The sequence below is a fragment of the Chaetura pelagica genome, unplaced genomic scaffold, assembly GCF_000747805.2.
Source record: "Chaetura pelagica isolate M959 unplaced genomic scaffold, ChaPel_1.0 scaffold575, whole genome shotgun sequence".
Taxonomy (NCBI): Eukaryota; Metazoa; Chordata; class Aves; order Apodiformes; family Apodidae; genus Chaetura; species Chaetura pelagica.
The window spans coordinates 1093961-1105317 of NW_009953200.1; the positions used below are offsets into that span (position 1 = coordinate 1093961).

Consider the following 11357-nt stretch of genomic DNA (forward strand, 5'->3'; position numbering starts at 1 on the left):
TCCCACAACGGTAATTTCTGCAGGAAAAAAAAATAAATTAAAAATTGCATTTCAAACTCACAATTAGTATTAAATAATGCAGTACTAAGGGTTTTAGTCTGTCTTTTGAGAGGGTAAGAACATTGCTTTCCTTTTTGTTAAGATATACGTTCCAGTTTTAGCATGATTCATAGTTTTGTGGGAAAGGTTTGACAGATATTTTCATTGATTTGTATAAGATGTTGCAGCTAAAGCAAAGTCATGTACAACTGTGCTTTCATTTAGGAACAGATTAAGATTAGATAAGGTGCCAGTAGGTCTGACGTAGGGAAAACATCTTGCATGTTACATGCCCTAGATAACCTGAGAATACTTTTCTGATCTTATCAGCTATGATTTAATTATCACCTATCATTCTTCGTATATGTTCCTTTTTAATATTCATATTACCCTGGCACCCAGAGATCTCAATCAGGATTGAATCCCAGTTGCAGTAGGTGCTGCATAAGCAGACATGGTGATTAATGCCTTAATTCAAAAGATTGCACAAAAAAAAAAAAAAAGAAAAAAGTTTGAAGCAAAAAATTTCCTCCAATTAAACTTAATTTAAAAATTATAATCACTGGAATAATATTTCTTCCCCAGCATGTATTCCTAATTCCTGTTGAGATTATTACTTCATGCACACAAAGACGTAGATATATTGTTTATAATTCAAACATTTAGAGAGATAAGAAAGATAAGGGCTCAAAGTAGTCAATGCATAGATGGTATTTTACAGTAAAAATCCCCAGACTCCTTATCGATTTATTCTTAAGGAATAATGCAGTTGACAAAAGTGATAATGATGTTGCCCCCAAATAATACACTTTCTGTGTATTTTACTATTTTTATTCTAGTTTAACCTGTTCAGATCCTTAACTCTTGAACAGCACAAACTGCCCCAGAATTGCAACTCAGTCATTTATAGCTGTTTTCTGCCACAAGCCATGAGCACTACTTATTTTTTTCCTATGGATGATCTGTCCAGTGGAAACATGACTAAAGCTACAATTGGAAATGATATGACATTTGCAGAAGTGAATTTATAGTTTGAAGGGGGTACAAATTCTGTGGGCTTTTCATTTGTGCTGCCTGGTGTGTGTAGATGCCATGATCTCAGCAGATATTTAGGCTGGGGCTGCCCTGACTGCACTGCATCTTCTCAAGTAAAGTTTCTCAACTAGTTTATGTTTTTAATTCTGTTCTCTACTGAGAATTCAATGGACTTGAGTTGAACTGAAACCCTGAGGTAGGGGATGACTCAATGGAAGGAAAGACTCACTGTTTGTCCGTTGCAGCATATTTGCAAGGAAATGTTGTACAGTTAAATTTTACCATGCTCTCTTGAAGGAAATGTCTCTGCTCTGTGTTGATTAACACAGATACCAGCTTGGGAACCACCTTCTGTACAGAAACAGCTACTGTGCAGAGGCTGTGCTTCCTCAGAAGGTTCATTTGTAAAAATAATAAACTAAAAAAAGCAGCATTCATTTACAAAATTGTTTATTGAGAGAAAGGCAAGGGCAGAAAGCTTTGGCTTAGGGCTTACTGTACCAAAGTCATCAGTACTGGGGCACAGGAGAAGACATCTCTAGGCAGGCACTAAAGCACTAAACCCACAGAAATTTTGCATAAAATTATTCTGTGAATCAGTCAGCTTGTTAATTGTTAGTCTATTGTAAAAGAAGACAAAAACAGACAACATGTGGTAACTTTAGTCAGCATTTCTGAACTGGGAATGATAAACACCTCTGCCTGGCTCTGGCATTTATCAGTACTGAGATATTATTACCACATAGAGTCACAGCATGGTTACTGTTATCATCAAAAAAAAAAGAGCCAGCTAATCTTAATGGTTTGTAAAGCCGTTACCTGCACTGGTCTGACATTTATCATGATCATTTTACCACATGAGTCTTACATTGCAAAGGTATTTTATCTGGAAGGGACATCACTATGAATTATTATTTGCAGCTAGGTAGAAAATTGTATGTTGTAGATACCTTTTCTCATTATAAATCACAGTCACATTTCACCATTTCCCACACAAAGCTGCTGAGCCCAGGCTTTTTGCCATAACACTTAGTCTCGCTCCCTTTTATAGTTCCATGAAAATATTTGGTACACTTTCATTAAACTGGGTGATACTGGTGGGTTTTTAAAATGCTATATACACGCTTGATTTTTCTCCAGTATAAGAGAATTTGTTTTTCCACTTGAGAAGCTGAAGAGGATAAACTGTTCATTTTTTTTTTTGGTATTAAAGCTCACTCTTGCTTCGGTTTTTGTGGCTGGGCTTGACTTTACTCTTGACCTTGTTGATGGAATATTTAACAGATCAGATGCAAGATCTTATGTTTCATTTGCAATACCTATGCATTTGCTTTCTTTCTGTAAAGCCTTGAGTTCCACTTTCCTATAAAGTTTCCCCTTTCTATTCTTAGATAGAAATTTTTTATATATATTGTTTTTAGGTTTTTTCTTTACCATGGTCATATGGAGGGAGAAAATCTTTACATGTGGGTTTGTATAAATAGCTCTGGAGGAGATATCCCTTTCCTTGCACTATATTATGAAGCCTGGCAGTACAGGGTGCAAAGGAAGGAAAACAGCTGTTAAATTCTCCAGCTAAATCTAGGAAAGGAAGAAAATCAATTTAAAATTAAATTAATATTATTTTTCATTATACACTTTTTACTGTGAAAATTACTGAAAACGTGGGGAAAAGATTCCCATTTTAGGAAGTTAGACACTCTTTTCCTTGCGAAGATTTCTGAAGGAAAAGAGTCACCATAATCACATATATCAAATAAGGAATGAGAGACCAGTTAATCCATTTTGCATTTTTGGGCAAAATATGGAAGATGTAGGTGATAATTTCAGCAGATCAAGATACTTCATAGTGAATTGCAGATGGTTTTCCATGTAATATTTTCATGGAACATATATTTAGAATTTGGGTTACTGTCTGTAAAAAAATAGTGCTGAGTCCCTATAACAGAGCAAAACTGTGGAGATGCTCTCTTGTTTATATTTAAATGAAGAATGCATTGGGATAAAAAGAAAAAAGAAAAAAAAAAAGCCCACTTAATATTATATAAGCTCTTTTGCAAATGAGCTTTGGATAAACATTTGAGCACAGAAGAAAACATGATGTGTCTGTAACATTAACAGTGGCTGGGTAAAAATGAACGAAGAAAGTAACCTTTAGCACTCATGTCCATAAAGAATACTTAAGCAAATCCCACCGAATCCTTCTTTTAATCATTAATTTTAAATGGACATAGATGTTTACAACAAGCCACTTTGTTGCAGAACAGGAAGTCCAAGGTTTATCTCCAATAACTCATGTTTGCTAGGAAGGGATGTATGTCTCTAACCTGACACACATTCATTATTTTGTAAGGTACTGGAGTCTGACCCGTGACCCTCCTCAGACCTGCTGCATTATTCATGTCCGACTTACTTTGTATAGTTTAACTCTAGCACCCATTTCCCTCTGCCAGGCACTGCAGTGCCTTGTGCATGTTTAATGTTAAATGGCATTTATGGCTCACATTAATGCCTAATTTTATCACGAGCCATGGCTTCTTTTTATGCTTTCGAGCCTCACGGCTGAACTGCTGAAAAAAAATAATCAGTGATTTATGTTTCTGCATAAAACATCAAACTATTGATCTGCCACCTAATCTATGTTTTGTTGTTGTTTTTTTAGGCAGGGATTTCTCTGATTTCCTTACATGGCTCTTGCCACCTTGTTTTGGTTTTTATTTGGATGAGATTTCTGCTGTGGTTAAAACGTCACACACTGTTGCTACAGACAAATCTGTCTGCCAAGAGTTTTTCCAACAATTCGCGACTGATTCAGCTGCCGAGAGAAATACAGGTCTTGTCTGGGGCTTTTTTTTTGGTTGTTGTTGTTTTGTTTATTTCGTGGTGGCTTTTTTTTGGTGGGGTTTTGTTGTTGTTGTTTTTCAATCGGAACTGAGTGGGTTAGGTGGATTTTTTGGAGTGCTAATGAAATTGTGAGACTTATGGCGCTGGCTACAGCCAGCCGTAGTGTGGGCAGACGCTCTGTGAGCTTCCCCACTGTGCTGCTGTGCAAGCATCCCTGCTGTTCTGTTTGCTATAGTTTTAATGTCTGTGAAAAATTCCTGATGCAACTAAATTATGTTCTGCCCTCTTGTTTGTATAAATAAACACCCGCCTTAGCCAATTCATTTTGCTCTTGCCCATTTTCGAAGCTTGCCCTGTCACACAATGCTTAACCCCAATCCTTGATAGCTTTGGTGTTATCAGGGAATGAAAACTTGCTTAAAAGAGAGTGCTCTGTTGGCTTGATTTTCTTTTTCTCTTTTTCAGAGATGTCAACTGCTCAAAACTCTGCTTTCATTTGGTAAGTTTTCATATTCTGGAAGTCATGCTGGCTAAAATACACAGAATTTCATGTATAAATATATAGATAAATTCTTTCTATCTCCTTTAACATTGGGATATTTTAATGTTACTGGACGCAACATAAAAGTCCCAATTTTAATCACTTGCAGTACACTCTTGCCAATCGTCTTGTGCAGATACACTGTAAAATATTTGCTTGTTGTTTGTTGTTTTTTTAAAAAAAATCTATAAGAAGCGTTCAAACTAACTAATGTTTGCTATAAGGAAAATAACCAATTTGTGATCTAAATTGATTTTACTTTTTATTCATGCCTCAGAAATAGATGTGGCAAAAGAAAATGAGAATTGCGTGAAATGTCTCTATATGGGCAAGTGATGAATTCCTCCTATGTGATATAAAGTGGAGTTTGCAATGAATATTCATACAACTTTTGTGATCCATTAGCAAGACCCAAGACAATGAGTTCACAACTCAGTCCCATTTAACAAAAATATACGTGGAATTAATGACAAAAAACCAGCACTTACAAAAGTTAAACTTTAATGTATCAAACTCCAGGTGCCGGAGTTTGAGGGAAATAACCAATAATAGTCATTTTTTACATATTTGATGGGACTGATTATGCAATGTGCAACTCTAAATGGCTTATAGCACATTGTAGCATGGTTCCATCCCATTGGCTACAGTAGGGTGCAGGCAGATGGATGACAGTGACAAGGAGAGAAGTGCTTTTGCTTAGCCGTGCGTTAAGATGCCATCCAGAAGCTCTGTGCACTGCAGACACTTCATTAGGATGCCAGGATAATGGTAAACTACCACTCAGAGTGACACCCCATTTCCTGCTTACTGAGCTCTCCAACCTCGGCAGATGTCAACAATCTCACAGTGCTACAGAGCAGACCTAACTTTCCAGGCACTTTGACTCCAATTTTTTTCCCTTAACAGTGCCATACATTACATGCAATATGTAACAGCAAGTACCAAAACAGAAAACAAAATTTGCTGCCCTAATTATAACAAAGCAGCATCTGACTTAGGTACTGCATGCCCAGCGTACATACAACCAGTTAGGCAGCAGAAAAGAGGAATGATCTTTGTCAGTCGATTTTGGGGGTTAATTAGACTTAGGACTTTGATAGCTAATGGATAGTCTGATCCTGACTGCAGTGATTGTGCTTCAGTGCTAACTTCTACCCAGCCTTGGGAAAAAAAAAAAAAATGCCGAGCTCTTTCCTGGTATTTCACACACTGTTACAGCCTTGCGTGGGGTTTGCTGCACAGAAAGAGCAGACTTGAGCATCTGGACGGTGTGATATTTTCTCTGCAAATGCACAACTCGAGGCCGTAACGCACCTCCCCAACAGCAGTTAAAGCCAGCAGAGAGACTGTGCTGTGATGCTTGACCTGCACTCCTTGCCAGAGAAACACAAATAGTTGCTCACACTTTCAAAAATCATCTTCAGATACAGAAGCAATGTCTGTAAAGTCATTATTTCTAATTTAATTTCATTTCTTGAACCTATCGGGGTGTGATTATGTATGGTTTTTGAAATTGGGAATTTTGTTTATTTTATATAGATTCCCCCCACCCACCCACCCACTTTTTTGGCCAAAGAGGTAATTTAGCAGTGTTGCTCTGCCCTAGCACAGCAATGGCCCATTACTAATTTTTGTTGTGGGGAGAGGTGGAATCATGACAAGGCATCACTGCCAGCTCCTGAAATCCATGCTTCTATCTCCTTCACAACCTCCTCTTGCCCCTACAGCCCATGACACAGATGGGTTTCCATTGGCATCACTCTGGTCCTCACCCATGTTCTCCATACTGCCACTTCAGTGGAGGACGTGGGGATGGATGGGGATTTGGGACAGAGAAAACCAGCAGCAGGATAGAAGGAAGCATGGGGATGAGGTGGCAAAGCATTTATCAGATTTCACCTTAGATGAAAATTAGGATGGTGAATAGAAACCGTCCCAGAACAACTGCAAAATCAGAGCCATATCCTGACACGGTTATTTAGCTTTTTCTTGTTTTCCAGGGGGAAAATTCCCACTGAAGGTCCCGAACACCCTCTGACTGCCTGCTGCAAACGGCACCCTTGGCATCCGTCACAATGGAGAGGAGGGATCGGGCCCCTTGTCAGTGCTCTGGGAGACATCCTGGGAAAGGTGAAAGCTGGAATTATGTTTTAGGTGGTTAGGCTGTAAATGTATATGCTTAAAGAGAGACTTTTAAAATGTGCTGGAAATAATTTTTTTAATATTCATCCTGGTATTTTTACTCTGCTCTCTCTAACCTTTAGTATATTAACCTCCAGCAAAAGAAGAAAGCAAGGGAGTTCATTTCTCAGATGACCCATATGAAGGGGTTAAAAGGATTCAGTATTTTTAGTAATCAAAGAAAAACGTGCATTTTATTCTTCCTTTTCTTTTTTTTCTTATTTTCTTTTTTTTTCCCTCCTTCTAACATTAAAAAAAAAAAAAAGTAAACAGCATCTCCCCAAGGGAGATTTAGATTTGAAGACTGTTCATTATATCATTTGAATAAGACTAGACCTGGCCTTTTGACTTTGAACCACTACCAAATTTCAGGCTGTGAGGAAATTGTTCTACATTTCCTGACAAATTGAGTTAAGCAGACATTAAGTGGGCTTTAAGAAAACAAATGGCCATCTTTATCACAGGTGGACACTGATGGCTTAATGGGGCCTGGGCTGATTGTATCACTTCTAATGGCTTGACGGGAAGCATTAGGGTTTTTGCATAAAGAACTGGCATTGCGAACCCTGCTAACACAGACCTGTCAAGCGTTCTGTATCCCTTTGTGCATGGAAGCAGATGTTTGTATGTATACTATGAACTGGCATTAGAGCAAGCGACAGATGCCTGTATGAATGCCAGGTTTGTGAATTTTTACAGCAGGAGCATGTTCTGAGGAAGTGCAGCCCTGCCCTCTATCATAGGTAATTCCCAGTGGAACTTGCTAAATCCCAGCTATGTTTTCATTATTTGGTTTTCCTAGCAACTGGATGAATGTGTCTGTCCTGAAAATGCGAGAGATGAGAACACTACCAAATTCTTACAAATCCGCAGTGCCGAGGCTGGTTTGAAGTTGTTATTTTCTGCAATTTCCTTTTTTTTTTTTTTGGGGTTTTTTTTTTTTTTGGGGTTTTTTTTTTTTTTGGGGTTTTTTTTTTTTTTGGGGTTTTTTTTTTTTTTGGGGTTTTTTTTTTTTTTGGGGTTTTTTTTTTTTTTGGGGTTTTTTTTTTGTTTGCACCATGTAATCTAGCCTAACCTTTCTCAGAGGGGAAAGTGGTATTATAGCTATATAATTAAAACTTGCATTAATGCTAGCCGGTGAACCGTTCTCCTCTCCCCCCCCTCCTTCTCCACCCTCCTCACCCCCTTCCCCAGGAAAAAAAAACCAAACAGAAATGCTGAATTCCATACCCAGCATTTTGCTGCCTTCCACATCCACAACTTCCACTCTAGTTGTCCGTCAACAATACGAACAGGTAGCTTGCAGTCCATTAAACAAACACAGTGCCCCCCTCACTTTTATTTGACATTTTATTTGGCTGTGACAAATGAGCAGCAGTTGGATTATAACATAATTTGTCTTGTCTTTATTACCAGCACAAAGGACACCATTCATTAATTATTCTGCCGTTGCAGCTTAACACTAACTGGAAAGGTCCCTCTTCGGACAGATGGCGGGGACGATGTTATTTATATCAATCAGCCAAAATCCTCAACAAGGATTACTGTTCCTGAGACTACAATGATTTATTTCTTTTTACCTCACCCTCCCTCAACCCCCTTCTGCTTTCAGAGATTTCTCTATAAAAACGAAATTTGATGGGAATCTTAAAGCAAAGCCATATTTAACCTGTTAGCTTGCAAAACAACATTCATGCTCCAGCAGTTTAACTCCACAATATTAGTTGCATTTTTTGAATTGTTTCAGCTTTTTGCTTTTCTTATTTTTTTTTCTTTTTTTTTTTTTTAATCTTCAGCTCCACAGAACAGATTAACAGAGGGTCTTGGAGAAGCAAGTTCAGCAAAAGTTTGCCTTTTCTGTAACGCCATACTGCTGTTGTCCCCAGAGACCACCAGGATGAGGAAATAGTGCCAGCTGTCAGGATTTCTGTCTCTGATAAGATGAGATGACCCACCTTATTACACAGAGACCAGCAGTAGACCCTTCTGCGAGATGAACTCGGGTGTTTATTAAAACTCCAGGCTAAACTGAGGGTCAAATCATACAGGAGACAGATGCTCTTCAATTCCTACTGGATGCGAGTCTTTATTCCGTATCAAGGGGTGGAGGGATTTCACCTAACTTGTTCCGGCTTGTTAACGATCCTGCCCAACGCGTGATCAAACACTAATCATTTCTACTGTCCTAATCCAGATGTAAAAACCATCTGAGCATCACTTATGAGGGCTCAGAAATGCTGCCCTTCCTTGCACAAGTTCTCTTTCCAGCACTGATCTGCCTGCATTTTGATATCACACCAGGACTGAGGCATTTAAAGTTTTCTCCAAGTTGCACGTACTCTTCATAAAGAGTAAAATGCAGAAACTTTCATTGTCTGAAGAAATTATTGGTATAACCTTGCTATCCTGATTAGTTTGCAAATATTAAAAGTCCCATCAAGACAAATATCAGCAACATGCAAATACCCTTGCAGGTTGTGATTAAGATTTTAAATGTATCCTTTTGCTTTTAGTTAATGAAAAACAAAGTCTTGGAGGATCTAAGTTGTAATTTATTAAACATGAAAGGCTCCTTGATGAAATATAGAAATGAGATATATTTTGCATTTCAAAGATTTAAGCTGACAACTTACTTGCATGCAAATAAGAGCAAGATTTGTAAAAATATTTGAAAAGAAATTATTCCTGAATGTACTTATTACAATAATGTGGCATGTAGATAAGAGAAACACACAGCATTAAAAGACATTCATTTCTCCAAAGTCTTAAAATTAGCTTCTTTCTGCCATTGTGTATTAATGTTCTTCTTCAGGAATGCAGCATATTAAAGAACTGAACAGAATTGGTAATAAATTTGTTAATTACAAATTTAAGCAACACAACTGTGTTGTTTTCCCAATATGTTTTTTTTCAAAAGCAGAATTGCTAATGCATTTTAATCATTTATGTATAAACATTTGAAGATAAAATATTCTGAAGTTTATCAATTTCAAGAGCTGTTTATTTGCTGGCAAAATAGGGCATGTTATACAACATATATCTTATCATTTTTGCTCATCAAATCCCCATTTGCTGAATGCAAATTTCTCTGGTCTAAGTGCTCTTGCACCTCAATTTAAATGAATAATAGGATAGACTCTATTAAAATCGGTTTAAGGTTGCCATGGGTGACATATCAGTAGGGTTAAAATGAGAAAAAAGGTCACAGAGGCAGTCCTTACAACCTGTTTTTATTATTATTATTATAATGAAGCATATGTAAGTATCTATGTAGGTTTAAATGACAACATATTGATATTGTAGACAATACTTAGTTTGCGGGTCTTTTTTTTTTTTTTTTAATTTCTTGGTGGTTTTTTTTTCAGACATCGGAGTCCAAACCAAATAAATGTGAAATTATAGTGTCATCAATAACTCTGGGAATGTATTCAGTTGCACTGAAAATTAGCGAGTAAGCCTCAGTGCAATCAAGCTGCAGACTGACAGATTGTGGATTTGTAGAAATAACAGAGAACTCAGGGAAAAAAAAAAAATAAAAAAGGAAAAGGCTGTACTTTTGCTGCGGCAAATCCTTCATTTCAAGGAACCAGCAAGGTACTGTAATCACATTAACAAAGCACCCAGAAACTATACCCAAACACCTCATTTAAGAAGAATTTTGAGTCTTCAGCTAACCTGATTTATGGGATTATGCATGCAGTTATTTGATAAGTATTGCAAATACGACCACTTCACACTGAAGGCTTCCTTGATCTATCTTTTTGTGGCTGTGTCATAGTCTTATCCTTTTTAAAGCTTAAAAAATACCACTTCTGACCATTCTAAAGACTCAAAGAATAAAGTAAAATCCCAACTTTCCCGATTATTTTTTTTTTTTTTATCCTTTGAAAGTAATATCTATTTCTTTTAGCAGCCCCCTTATTACTCACTTTTTCATATTGTGCATGATTTTTGTTAGGATTTCACAGACTTGGATTTTTGACACTAGGAAGGGTTATATTTCCTTTTTTTTTTTTTTTTTTGTAACCTACAATAATAATAATAAAAAATTTCCTTCTTTGCCAAGGTTCCAGTGTTAGTTTAATTTTCATAGGAGCAGTGGAATATTTTGAAGTGAGTAACATTTACCAAGTCATTAGTTTTATGCAAACTAGGAAAGAAGATGAAAGAAAAGAAATTATCAATTATTTATAGATTGTTAAAATGTATCGTCGTGCACTGCTACTGTATAGAAATGACAATTAGCCAAACTTACCTTCTATAATTAATAATGCATATATTATGCTCTTTGGGCAACTAATCACCGCTTCTACAAATTTGTTTGACACTGCTGAAGGTACCTAGCACAGGCATGGGTTAAAGAAGGAAAACAGAGCCATGTTCTCCCATTAAGGACTGGCCAGCTTGAACAGGCTTTCAGCTATACTTAAACTTGCTTCCAGTTGACAAAATGGTGGCTACCAAAGGGCTTGACAACCTGATTGGCACATGTGAAATTCAAATCCAAAGGAAAAGGTCTCCCAAACTGGCTGTTTGACTGCTACACTGAAAGCAACCCACCACATTTGTCACCCTCTGCCTCGACTCGAAGCTTGCTGAGATGGTGACAGCAGTGCTCCTTATGGCCAAGCTACTGGCCATGCGGGCGCAGGGCAGCAGGCCACCCTGCACAACCTGTTTCTCTGGGGGGGACAGATTTGGAAGGGGGAGGGGGGGG

At 37.5% G+C, this 11357-nt stretch overlaps 1 protein-coding gene across 1 annotated transcript in view; it reads right to left on the reverse strand.

Moving 5' to 3' along the window:
* Nucleotides 1-11357, reverse strand: part of ARHGAP15 (Rho GTPase activating protein 15) — a gene marked incomplete at its 5' end in the record, with an annotated part of 279947 nt that overhangs the window by 25335 nt on the left and 243255 nt on the right. The window lies entirely within an intron of this gene.